Source organism: Bos taurus, chromosome 2 (assembly GCF_002263795.3).
Source record: "Bos taurus isolate L1 Dominette 01449 registration number 42190680 breed Hereford chromosome 2, ARS-UCD2.0, whole genome shotgun sequence".
Classification (NCBI taxonomy): Eukaryota; Metazoa; Chordata; class Mammalia; order Artiodactyla; family Bovidae; genus Bos; species Bos taurus.
Window position 1 is genome coordinate 51,912,698 of NC_037329.1, and position 13,665 is coordinate 51,926,362.

The 13,665-nt window shown below is 38.8% G+C and overlaps 1 long non-coding RNA gene across 2 annotated transcripts in view; it reads right to left on the reverse strand.

The window, feature by feature from the left end:
* The window catches only part of LOC132343016 (uncharacterized), a 372,811-nt gene that overhangs the window by 212,738 nt on the left and 146,408 nt on the right, over positions 1 to 13,665 (reverse strand). The gene's annotated exons all lie outside the window — the stretch shown is intronic.

A 13,665-nucleotide genomic window follows, 5' to 3' on the forward strand; every position in this document is an offset into this window, starting at 1 on the left:
GTTGGGAAGATCTCCTGGAGAAAGAAATGGCAACCCACTCCAGTATTCTTGCCTGGAAAATCCCATGGATGGAGGAGTCTGGTAAACTACAGTCCATGGGGTCGCAAAGAGTTGGACACGACTGAGTGACTTCTCTTTCACTTTATCATTTACTAAATATTGCCTCAAAATAATGTTATGACATATGAGACTAAGGAGGGGAAAAAAATAAAACATAAAAGGACAGGTGAGCAAGGGAAAAATTCACTGTAAGAACATGTTAGTAGCTCAGTCATGTCTCTTACTCTTTGTGACCCCGTGGCCTATAGCTCACCAGGCTCTTCTGTCCATGAGATTCTCCAGGCAAGAATACTGGAGTGGGTAACCATTCCCTTCTCCAGGAGATCTAGGGATCGAACCCGGGTCTCCTGCATTGCAGGCATATTGTTTACCACTGAGCCACAAGGGACCCATGTCCAACTCAAAATTAACTTAAACATGGTTCTTTTCATTTTCCTTTTCTTCCCCACAGTGCAGCCCCAGAATTCTTATAAATTTCTAGAAGCAGCAATCCAAGGAGCCTCTGAAATCTCACTGCTCTTTAGATCACTGCATAAAGTTTTTTTTTTTTTTCCTACAAACCAGTAGTTCCCATGCTACTTTATTAAGCAATCTTAGGAGGAAGACATTTAGAAATACAGAAGTACAATCCCCCAGTCATTGAAAACTGCCTGCATGGGTGCTAAGTCACTTCAGTTGTGTCCAACTTTTTATGACCCTATAGACTAGTCTGCCAGGATCCTCTCTCCATGGGATTCTCCAAGCAAGAATACTGGAGTAGGTTACTATGCCCTCCTCCATGGGCTCTTCCTGACCCAGGGATCAAACCCAGGTCTCTCATGTCTCCTGCAATGGCAGGCAGGTTCTTTACCACTAGTACCACCTGGGAAGCCCCTTTATATGTACATATACCTATATATGTATATGCCTTTGAAGAGAGAAGTGATCCTGGGGACCAGAAGGGCTAGGTTTTGCTGAATGCTGCTGCTGCTAAGTTGCTTCAATCGTGACCAACTCTGTGCAACCCCATCCCTGCAATTCTCCAGGCAAGAACACTGGAGTGGGTTGCCATTTCCTTCTCCAGTGCATGAAAGTGAAAAGTGAAAGTGAAGTCGCTTAGTCGTGTCTGACTCTTCACGACCCCGTGGACGGTAGCCTTTCAGGCTTCTCCATCCATGGGATTTTCCAGGCAAGAGTACTGGAGTGGGTTGCTATGCTGAATAGTCTCCCCCTTTCTCCCTTTCCTGACCTACCAAGCATACCTCCTCCCTATGTACAGCTGAAAATACCACAACTGTTTATTCTCTGTCCTGTCACTTTGAGTGTCACCTTCAATTAATCCTTATTCCTTTCTTTCTTCCTCTCCTCCTTCTCTCTTTTTATCATGCATTCATTACACCGACACTTACAGAACACTAACATTGGCAAGAGTGGTAAGGAACCTGTCTGCCAATGCAGAAGACTCAAGAGACTGGTGTTTAATTCCTGAGTTAGGAAGATCCCCTGGAGAAGGAAGTGGCAACCCATTCCAGTATTCTTGCATGGAGAATCCCATGGACAGACAGCCCTGGCAGGCTACAGTCCATGGAGTCGCAAAGAATCGGACACAAATGAGCACATATTACATTATTGTATTGTAATATTCTAGCCACTGGACAAGGCTGAGGATACAAAACAATAAATCAAAATATCTGATCCTAAGTAGGATACAATACAGTGAAAGAAAAAGATACATTGTCACACCATCCTTTCCCACACCCTGCAACACAACACAGCATATACCATACACATAAAGAACATATACAGCACATATATATGTGTATATGCTATAGATCAGATCAGATCAGTCGCTCAGTCGTGTCCGACTCTTTGCGACCCCATGAATCACAGCACACCAGACCTCCCTGTCCAACACCAACTCCTGGAGTTCACTAAGACTCATGTCCATCGAGTCAGTGATGCCATCCAGCCATCTCATCCTCTGTCGTCCCCTTCTTCTCTTGTCCCCAATCCCTCCCAGCATCAGAGTCTTTTCCAGTGAGTCAACTCTTTGCATGAGGTGGCCAAAATACTGGAGTTTCAGCTTCAGCATCATTCCTTCCAAAGAAATCCCAGGGCTGATCTCCTTCAGAATGGACTGGTTGGATCTCCTTGCAGTCCAAGGGACTCTCAACAGTCTTCTCCAACACCACAGTTCAAAAGCATCAATTCTTGGCACTCAGCCTTCTTCACAGTCCAATTCTCACATCCATACGTGACCACAGGAAAAACCATAGCCTTGACTAGATGGACCTTTGTTGGCAAAGTAATGTCTCTGCTTTTCAATATGCTGTCTAGGTTGGTCATAACTTTCCTTCCAAGGAGTAAGCGTCTTTTAATTCCATGGCTGCAGTCACCATCTGCAGTGATTTTGGAGCCCAGGAAAATAAAGTCTGACACTGTTTCCACTGTTTCCTCATCTATTTCCCATGAAGCGGTGGGACCGGATGCCATGATCTTCGTTTTCTGAATGTTGAGCTTTAAGCCAACTTTTTCACTCTCCACTTTCACTTTCATCAAGAGGCTTTTGAGTTCCTCTTCACTTTCTGCCATAAGGGTGGTGTCATCTGCATATCTGAGGTTATTGATATTTCTCCTGGCAATCTTGATTCCAGCTTGTGTTTCTTCCAGTCCAGTGTTTCTCATGATGTACCCTGCATATAAGTTAAATAAGCAGGGTGACAAAATACAGCCTTGACCTACTCCTTTTCCTATTTGGAACCAGTCTGTTGTTCCATGTCCAATTCTAACTGTTGCTTCCTGACCTGCATACAAATTTCTCAAGAGGCAGATCAGGTGGTCTGGTATTCTCATCTCTTTCAGAATTTCCCACAGTTTATTGTGATCCACACAGTCAAAGGCTTTGGCATAGTCAATAAAGCAGAAATAGATGCTTTTCTGGAACTCTCTTGCTTTTTCCATGATCCAGTGGATGTTGGCAATTTGATCTCTGGTTCCTCTGCCTTTTCTAAAACCAGCTTGAACATCTGGAAGTTTATGGTTCACATATCATTGAAGCCTGCCTTGGAGAATTTTGAGCATTACTTTACTAGCGTGTGAGATGAGTGCAATTGTGCAGTAGTTTGAGCATTCTTTGGCATTGCCTTCCTTTGGGATTGGAATGAAAACTGACCTTTTCCAGTCCTGTGGCCACTGCTGAGTTTTCCAAATTTGCTGGCATATTGAGTGCAGCACTTTCACAGCATCATCTTTAAGGATTTGAAATAGCTCAACTGGAATTCCATCACCTCCACTAGCTTTGTTCGTAGTGATGCTTTCTAAGGCCCATTTGACTTCACATTCCAGGATGTCTGGCTCTAGGTCAGTGATCACACCATCATGATTATCTGGGTCGTGAAGATTTTTTTTGTACAGTTCTTCTGTGTATTCGTCCCATCTCTTTTTAATATCTTCTGCTTCTGTTAGGTCCATACCATTTCTGTCCTTTATCGAGCCCATCTTTGCATGAAATGTTCCTTTGGTATCTCTGATTTTCTTGAAGAGATCTCTAGTCTTTCCCATTCTGTTGTTTTCTTCTATTTCTTTGCATTGATTGCTGAAGAAGGCTTTCTTATATCTTCTTGCTATTCTTTGGAATTCTGCATTCAGATGTTTATATCTTTCCTTTTCTCCTTTGCTTTTCGCTTCTCTTCTTTTCACAGCTATTTGTAAGGCCTCCTCAGACAGCCATTTTGCTTTTTTGCATTTCTTTTCCATGGGGATGGTCTTGATCCCTGTCTCCTTTACAATGTCACGAACCTCATTCCATAGTTCATCAGGCACTCCATCTATCAGATTTAGGCCCTTAAATCTATTTCTCACTTCCACTGTATAATCATAAGGGATTTGATTTAGGTCATACCTGAATGGTCTAGTGGTTTTCCCTACTTTCTTCAATTTAAGTCTGAATTTGGCAGTATGCTATAGACACAAATGTATACAGATGTATATACAAAATCTGATACTGAAATACCTCCAGTCTCTTGAGGAAAGATTCTCCTCCACTTAATACAGATCCTCCTGGCATCATTCCTGTGTCTCCTGGTCTTTATTGAATTTCAACGTGCTTTAAGGCATTTAACATATACGCAAGGATATTACAGCCCACTCAGAATGGCAGACATAAGCTTCTTTCTGGATGAGAGTTAACAGTAGTGGGAAGTGAAAGAGATGGAAAGAAGTAAATAAATCTAGAAGAGATGGAAGGAAATAAATAAATGGATAATATATGCAGAGGATAGTGTAAGGATGTAGGAGAAACTAAGTACCAAGATTCCCTCCAAAAATGCCTTTTTCCATTTTCTTCCATAGAAATACACTAATGAACATCTTAAATTTAATCTTTGGAAATAAATTTTATAAGGAAAAATAATATGTAAGAGAACTATCTCTTTGTGTAGTCACCTTTTTCAGAAGCACCTGCCTAAGGACAGAACACATATTTCTCCAAGCTGCTAGAATCACCAGAGACCTTTAAAAACTATTGAGTCCAATCCCATACCAAGTGGGCCCAGGCACCAGTATGGTTTAAAACTCCCCAGTTGACACTAATGTGTAGCCATTGTTGTATGTAATATATATACATATATTAAGACATATGTAATAGATATATATTTAGTTATATTACCAGTTTCCTGTGTATCCTCCTTAGCAAAATGAAACCCCCCAAAAATGAAGTAATTTTTTGTTTTCAATAATTGTTAAGACTTTATTGTAATTACATATGATATACCTCAGCTACTGCTGCTGCTAAGTCACTTCAGTCATGTCCGACTCTGTGCGACCCCATAGACGGCAGCCCACCAGGCTCCCCCGCCCCTGGGATTCTCCAGGCAAGAACACTAGAGTGGGTTGCCATTTCCTTCTCCAATGATATACCTCTAAAATCCTTTAAAAATAAAGATGGGTATTAAATTTGGGGGCTTCCCAGGTGGCTCATGGTAAAGAACCCTCCTGCCAATGCAGGAGATACAAGAGATGTGAGTTTGATCCCCAGGTTGGGAAGACCCTCTAGAAGAAGAAGTGGCAACCCACTCCAGTATTCTTGCTGGGAGAATCCTATGGACAGAGGAGCCAGGCTGGCACCACTTCATGGGCTTGCAAAGAGTCGGAAATGACTGACTGAGAACACGCACACACAAATTTTTAAATATAACCTATTGTTGAATAAAATAATTGAAGTATAAAACATTTTTTAACACTTTATAAAATGAGACTCCTAGAAAAACAGCGGTCTTGGTAAGCAGATGGAGTTTCAGTCAGAATAATAATACAAAATTTTTATTCAAGCTTACGTCCTCCCATTTACATCCTCTTTTTTCTTATCTGTGCCATATCTGGAATCTAAGGTACAGAATTTAGATTGTTTAGCAATTTGCAGTACAAGTTAGTTTGGGTAATGCTGACTTACGGGAACTCGAAAGTCTCTTTCATCTGAATATTCAGTGCTTTGATAAATATGTTTGAGTCCATATTAGTAAGTAGTATTAATATATGCCACAGTTCCTAAGTGCATTCACACAGTTTTAGAAGACCTCTCTAGGTTGGGCTTGTGCTTTGTGTACAACTAATGAAATTATGGAAGGGTTTAGTCTTCAGAGGTATGCTTTTAAGGTATGGAAACCGAGATTAGCTCTGGCATATAAACTACCAAAAACGTTCTTGTTAACTGGGCAACATGTTTTCTAAAGGTGCAAAATCTACTTTGTTTCTATCACTTGTCAGAGTTAAGCATAAATAATGTACAAACAAACAAACTGTGCCAGTATAAAATGTAATATTTGTTTATGAGACACTTCCAGAATCTGACAGTGGCCCTCTGTTAACAATATTTAGGCCATAATTATATTGGCCAAATTTTACAAAAAATTCTTAAGCTTTGGGTAATGTTAAGTAGCTTCAACACTGCCCCTGTATCTGATTTCTAATCTCATATAAAATCAGACCAGAGTTACCAGTTTTAATGATCAAACTGTCACTGTAAAAGCTAAGCAAGAATAAAGCTAAGAAGCTGTTATTTAGCAGGCTAACATTCTCCTAATCCTGGCCTCCTTAGTCTTTGAAATTTTTTGAATCAGTAAAAATCCCCAAAAATGTTAAAAGCAGTTACCATTATTTTTTTTACCAAGGAAAAATACTATATAAAAGGAATGAAATTACATCCACTGTCATCATTACATCCTTATATAAACACCAAAAAGTAGGAAGTACAGAATCTCTCAGCAAAGGCTAATTTTTATAAAGAAAAGATTTAATGAAAAGTTTTTTTTTCCTTGAAGACCTAATTTCACTGCAATCCAGTGAAAATGTCATCACAGATCAGCCTGAGTTCATTGGCCAGTATTTGAGATTCACTGTTCTGAGGGCTTCATTTAGTCTCCTGCCTAGTTTCCAGGAAAAGTCTGCTTTCCTTCTCTTTGATACTTGCGCAGAGCTTCCTGTCCAGCCTGTTTAAAGGGCAACCAGCATATTCATGACAAATCTGAAAGGAATATTTCTCCATCCAATTTAGAGCTCACAGTTCTACCAGAACTTACAATAAAGTTAGCATCATTAGAAGAGTCACTCCCCTTAAAGAGTGCCATCTAGGTAATGCTAGGGTTCTTTTTCTATTATTATTTTGTTCTTTTTTTTTTTTAAAGTAAAACCAAAACAAAATTTATTTGTGTGTTTACCTTTAAACAAAAGTTCAGGCAGCAACCTTCAACCCATAATAAGAATCCAGGGCCGGTCAGTCTTATAAACTAAAGTTTTTCCATATTGTATGGGAATTAAATGATATATTGTGTGTAATTTTTATATTTATATACAATTGCAATTTTATATATTAGCCAAAGTGTGTGATTTTATATATTCAGCCAAAGAATGGAAGATTTTGTTATTTTATGAGAGCATTTATTATGACATTCAGAACAATGAGAATACAGATTGTCTTGTCCACATTCTACAATCCATAATCATGTGAGCCTCTGTTCTGCCATGCTTGAGATAAATTTACTATTACACGATAAATACATATTACCAAACTGAACAGTACTACCTGATTATCTCATTTTCTTCACAACATAACATTCAGATTGTTGATTTGAAAGCATATTCTTTATTTCAAAAGTCTAAAAACAGTCATCTGATTCAATATAAAACTTTGAAAACATCTTGCAACTGAGCATACTCCAGATTTAAAATATAGATTTTTAAGTTAATTGTAAATGGTCTGACCTTTAATTGATTTCCATTTTTTCTTAACAGTACTTTGATCTTCGGTAAAGAACAAACATAGCTTTATCGGTTCTGTTAATAAATATTTCTTTCTTAATTTGTTTCTCAGTTCAGTTCAGTTGCTCAGTCATGTCCAACTCTTTGCGACTGCAGCACTATGGGCCTCCCTGTCCATCACCAATTCCTGGAGTTTACTCAAACTCTGTTCAATGAGTCAGTGATGCCATCCAACCATCCCATTCTCTATCATTTCCTTTCCTGCCTTCAATCTTTCTGAATATCAGGGTCTTTTCAAATGAGTCAGCTCTTCACATCAGGTGGCCAAAGTATTGAAGTTTCAGTGTCAACATCAGTCCTTCCAATGAACACCCAGGACTGATCTCCTTTAGGATGGACTGGTTGGATCTCCTTGCAGACCAAGGGACTCTCAAGAGTCTTCTCCAACACCACAGCTCAAAAGCATCAATTCTTCGGTGCTCAGATTTCTTCATAGTCCAACTCTCACATCCATTCATGACTACTGGAAAAACCATAGCCTTGACTAGATGGACTTTTGTTGGCAAAGTAATGTCTCTGCTTTTGAATATGCAGTCTAGGTTGGTCATAACTTTCCTTCCAAGGAGTAAGCACCTTCTAATTTCATGGCTGCAGTCACCATCTGCAGTGATTTTGGAGCCCCCAAAATAAAGTCTGCCTCTGTTTCCAGTGCTTCCCCATCTATTTGCCATAAAGTGATGGGACCAGATGCCATGATCTTTGTTTTCTGAATGTTGAGCTTTAAGCCAACTTTTTCACTCTCCATCTATCCTTTTTAATAATGACTTCAAACCCACAGATGTAGTTCAGGGAATGACAGTTCAAATACCCATGTGAATTTTCCCCATTTTTCCAATGCCCCACATCCATAGTGATCTCAGACTTTAAATTCTGTGAAATCATTTACAAGAACTAAAAGGTCCTCCAAATGGTTAATGCTGAAAGAAAATCTTGCAGCTTATTTTTCTCTCCTCCAGTGTTAGGGACACAATTTACAGTAAGAAGCCAAGTGCTTAAAAGGAAGTCTCCAACAGGGCCTCTGTACAGGTAATAAAATAACAAATCAAGCAAAGATTGTCAGCAAAACAATATTTGCATTTAATGTGGGCTAGCTAGCTGAAACACAAAAATAATCAATAAAAATAATTAAACAGTTTAAAAATTTGTCATCCAATATTCAAATCAAAAGCTTATAGTAAGATACTTTATCTGGGAAAAAAGATCAGCCTTGCTTTACAGATTTGTAGCAAACAAGGACCATCTCTTCTGTTTAGGCTAAGCCAGAAGCAGACAAGTGAGCATCAATGTCACTCAACCAAATGGAACCTAAGAAGCAGCCCTTTAATAACAGTCCTTATCTTTAACCCCTCTTCCTCTTCATCTAATTTCTCAGGTTTTATTTCCAACATTCTTCCCTCCTGTGATTGGCTGAAATAGTGCTAAACTGCTAGACTACAAATGACTATTTAATGCTGATCCATATGGTATTCTTAGCATAGTGCTTTAATATTTGAAATCCAGATTTAATTTTGAAAAATTTAATATCTGTATATAATGTACCAGAGAAGACATATATAACCACCTTAAAGAAGAAATGACTTCAAGCTCTACAATATTTGGTTGTACTTGAATTGACAGTTTGAACAGAGATCTTAAAATATGTGTATTCAAAATTGAGTTGGTCAGCCCCCGAAACACTAAAAAATAAGTCACAGAGGCTTATATTGGCAGTGCAATCCAGCTCTGTCTAGAAGAGGCAAACACTTAGCCAAACACCTTGAAAATTCCATTCCTATTGTGGAAGTAATCTAAATCTATTTATTATTTGACTTTCTTCCTCTTCCTCTGCTTTTTTCTCTTCTTCTTACTTGTCCTTCTCCTTCTACTTGTAGACTCACCAACCACACTTACATTAATAAATTAGGTGCCCAGATAGGACTATCCAAAGTGAGTAAGTCTGCTTGTAAGGCTGATCTGTGAGTTACATTTCTCATTCTAAATTAACAAGATGGTATTCTGACCCCATATCAGTCACCCTGAGCAATGGATTCCCTCCTTGTGTGTGACTGAAATCAAGTTTTTAAGACTGGGAGGCTGAGGACCAGGTTGGACTGTGTTCAATTCCACAAAGACTCTCCCATTGTAGAAACATCTTGAGAAAAGACATTGTTGATCACAAACATTGTCCTTCCCATTTTGAAACTTTTACTGACATAAGCTTTTAATACAGCTTTACAAAGAGAGAATTTTCACTACAATATAAAGTTCACCTCTCTCCTCGTGTCAAAGAACCTAGACAAACGTGGTTTTTGGTGGTTTTTTTTTTTTGGATCAGCATCACATTTTAATATGTTTCACATTGCCTCTACAATGGTGTTGAATCCTTAAGAAACTGTCACTTTTCTACAAAGGAGATTGCTAGCTTTAAGCAACAGCAAAATGATATCCCGTTTCACCAGCCTCAGCACTTGTCTAAAACAAAATGAGCTTTTGAACCATATCAAACCTCTGTATGTCCAGGCAGTGTTTATCTTAATTTGGAACATTGATTCTTGAACATGAAAAAAATATATATAGTAACAATGAAGGCCAGAAACCAGTGAAAATTCCTAACCTGAATTTGCAGGCTCAGGTAAGGAAAATGTTATTTCCAAAGTGACATCAGTTAGGAACTAAACCATGCATAGAGGGAAAGGGTTTCAACTGACAAAAAAAACTTTCCAGAAACGTGTCCTTCATATCCAAAGTCATCAAAGACTTCATAAAACTTCCCACAACCCCTACAGCAATTCATGAATACTGACAGGCAACAGGAATTTTGCAGGAGGCACTAGTAGAGGGTGTCCCTTCTAACTTTTTCAATAATGTATAATTCTTACCCTTAGTAACAAAAACATAACGTCTGGCATAATACATGTATTACAGAAATCCCTGTGTTTGAACGACTCAGCTTGACACAACAGAAGCCAAAAGCCTGAGCGCTCCTAGCAGTAGCTGCTGCAGCTCTGATTCTGGCTGTGTGTGGACAGGATGTGATGGATGTGGATGGCTTCATCTCTGATTGGTGATGGGCGGGACTTGGAAGCAGATGAGGGACACACCGAGATGACAAGCAAAGAAAAGGACCCAATCTAAACCTGCATCTGCTCTGTTCACGCCTAAGACTGTCACCAGTATTCCAGACAAGGAGAATGAGCCTTTACTATGAGATATTTACTCTAGATAAACCTGTACATGCATGCTTGGTCGCTTTAGTCATGTCTGACTCTTTGAGACCCCATGGTCTATAGGCCACCAGGCTCCTCTGTCCATGGGACTCTCCAGGCAAGAATACTGGAGTGGGTTGCCATATCCTCCTCCAGGAGATTTCCTGACCCAGGAATGGAACCAGAGTCTCCTGTGGCTCTTGCATTGCTGGCAGATTCTTTACCACTGAGCCAATGGGGAAGCCCAGATATACCTATATATAAGTTAATTAGATATATCTGTATAAACATTAGATATATATATATACATAATTATTTAGTGCGTATTTTGAGATGAGCTTTCTTCAGGTTAAAAGCAAACAAGTAAACACATACAGGATGTTGATGAGTGCTATGCAATAAGAGTATTATAAAAGAGAATAGCAGAATAAACAGGGAACTTACTGCAGACTGAGTGTTCAGGAAAGACCTCGTAAGTGACCCCATTAAGCTGAACTCTGTAAGAGCTCAGAGAAAAAGAAGGAGAAAAACAGATTTCTAGACAAGAGAGGTATAAGAAGGATCTAAGGCATCAAAAACTCAACACATTCAAGGAACTGAGTGTAGGCCATCAGGGACGAGAGTGACTGAAGTGCAGACATTGATAGAGAGAGGGGCCAAAACGCAGTGGGAGAACTTGGTCAGGCATCAGGGCACAAAGGGCCTGAGGGGCCAGTCAAGGGGCTTGGACTTTATTCTCTGCATGATGGGAAACTGCTGAAGAAATTTAAGCAAGAGACTAACATGATTTAATCACTGTCACTGCTATCTGGGGAATGGATTTATGAGACCCAGTAAGCAGGAAGACCAATTAGAAACTTATCATAGTGAAAATAAACTCCACAGGGAAAAAAAGAGATAATAATGGATTAGCACCAGATAAAGGCAGATGAAAAAAGAGATATAGGCAGGTTCCAAAGTTCTTTCAAATATTAAATTGACAGGAATTGGTTATTCATTCAGTGAAGGGGTGAGAAAAGGAGCAGTAGCAGAAATGACTTACAGGTATTGGACTTGAGCCAGGGAAGGGTAAAGGAACATCATTCAGGTCTTCATTAGATAGACCCAAACACAATGATACTCTGGGGAAACCAGCCCAAAAAAAAAAAAATCACCTTCAGAAAGAACATAGATAGAGACTATTTTTCTTAAGGTGTGAGTTCTCTGAAATATGTCATAAATCTGAAGAACAGATTAGGAAAGTATTGGTATTATCTAGTTCTTTGAGGAATCATTCCAATCCTTTACATCATGCTTGGATAATATTAATCTGGGGTTTTTAGAGAGTTAAATAACTGTTTTATTTCTCCTGGATTTGGAACCAATTGAAAAATAAGACACAAAAAGTAAAAACAAAAAACAGCCAGTCAGAGATCAATAAGGCTTATTACAGAACTAGGTTTTAGATCTATGGTCAAAAGGCTGCCTAAAACTCCCCACAATCCACATGCCACCCCCCAGTCTAGCCTTAGGACAACTCAAAGAAGGTAAACTGTAAGTTTAAAAAGCAGACAAGCCTTCCCAGGTACACTGCCTTGCACTAGCCCAAGGCAGAAAGGGAATACAAGGGAGAAAGTGCCCAATACTTAACATCTTTTATTTTGGGAATCAATTAAAGGAGACAAGACCCTTGTCACCCTCAAATAAGATTACCTGCCTCCCCTAGCTCAGAAGTTGTGAATATGGCATACTGTAGCTTACCAGAAATATCACTGAATGAAAATGAAGATTCAAAACGCTTGCAAGTCCCTTCTCAGTCATACCACTCATTTGCCCTGGGTTCTGGGGAGTAATTTAATCCCTGTTAGGGAGCAAACATGATAATGAAAAAGAAGTGTTTCAGAATTGCAGAAGATGTGAGTTTTATTCTTGAAGAGTTTGCCAGAGTCACTTTCCACTCTGTGTAATCTTGAAAAGTGTGAGACCCTTGAGCATCTCAATATACTTCCCTAGTCAGTTAAACTTTCAAGTATTATTTCTTCACATCTGAAATGACAGACAGCACTTGGAGGTCTTCAGTCTTTTTCTAAACAGTGGAACCCTTTCTTCAGATACCATTGGAGTTAGAAGACTAGTATGTGAAAACATTAGAACTAAGTGATCTTGGAGAGACCTGGAGTTCTGGGATTCATCAGAGAACATCTTAGGATTCCAAGCAACATCTTAGGACTTCCTTTCTGAAATTCTGTAACCCTGTGACTGCTACACTCTCACTTCTTAGTAACAAAATATCTATGTGTCCAAAGAACCAGACAGTGGCTCTTCCCCTTGACAGTATATTGAAAGAAGCATACTACTTGTTCATTGATCGCAGATGAAAAAAAAAAAGTCTTAAAGCAAACAGGTGAGGTGATAGGGATCCTCTCAAAGGAAAAAAAAAAAAGATGAGAATTACCAAGGATATATTTGATTGAGAATCAAAACTCTAACAGAACCAAACTTCATTTCATTTCATTCATTACCATAGATGGTTTTTGTACAAGTTTGTGGTGGTGTTTTTTTTTTTTTAACTCTATGTCCCTGCTTCTTTTGACTCATGATTTGTGAAATTTATTTACATCTAAAGTTCTTTGCTGTTCCACGTGCCATGTGCTCAGTCGCTCAGTCAAGTCTAACTCTTTGTAACTTTTTGCAGTTCCACAGGAGCAATTAAAAAAGAAAACAGAAACTTCTGGAGAGATATATAAACAGGATACACTTTAGAGTACTGATGCTCCTGGCTTCAGGAATTCTCATTTAATTCAAATGTTGGTTTAGTCCTGTATTGAATTAGACTGTATTATTCCATTATATGATAAAGCATCATTTAACAGGAAGTCATACTCTTTTATGTTATGTTTGCATTTCATTCCCATGCTACCTTTTAGAAAACAAGTAATAAGTGGGAGCAGAACAGGTATTTGTGATTACTCACAAGTCATTTGCTTTCACGTAATTTAATAGCCACAGATTTTTAATATTTATAGTACATGTTGAAAGGATTTAACATATGTAGTGATCTTCACCAAGTAACTCCATACTCTTCTTGAATACAAAGATGCAAATTTTGTCACCATTTATGCAACCTGTTAAAAATATTGCTATTAAT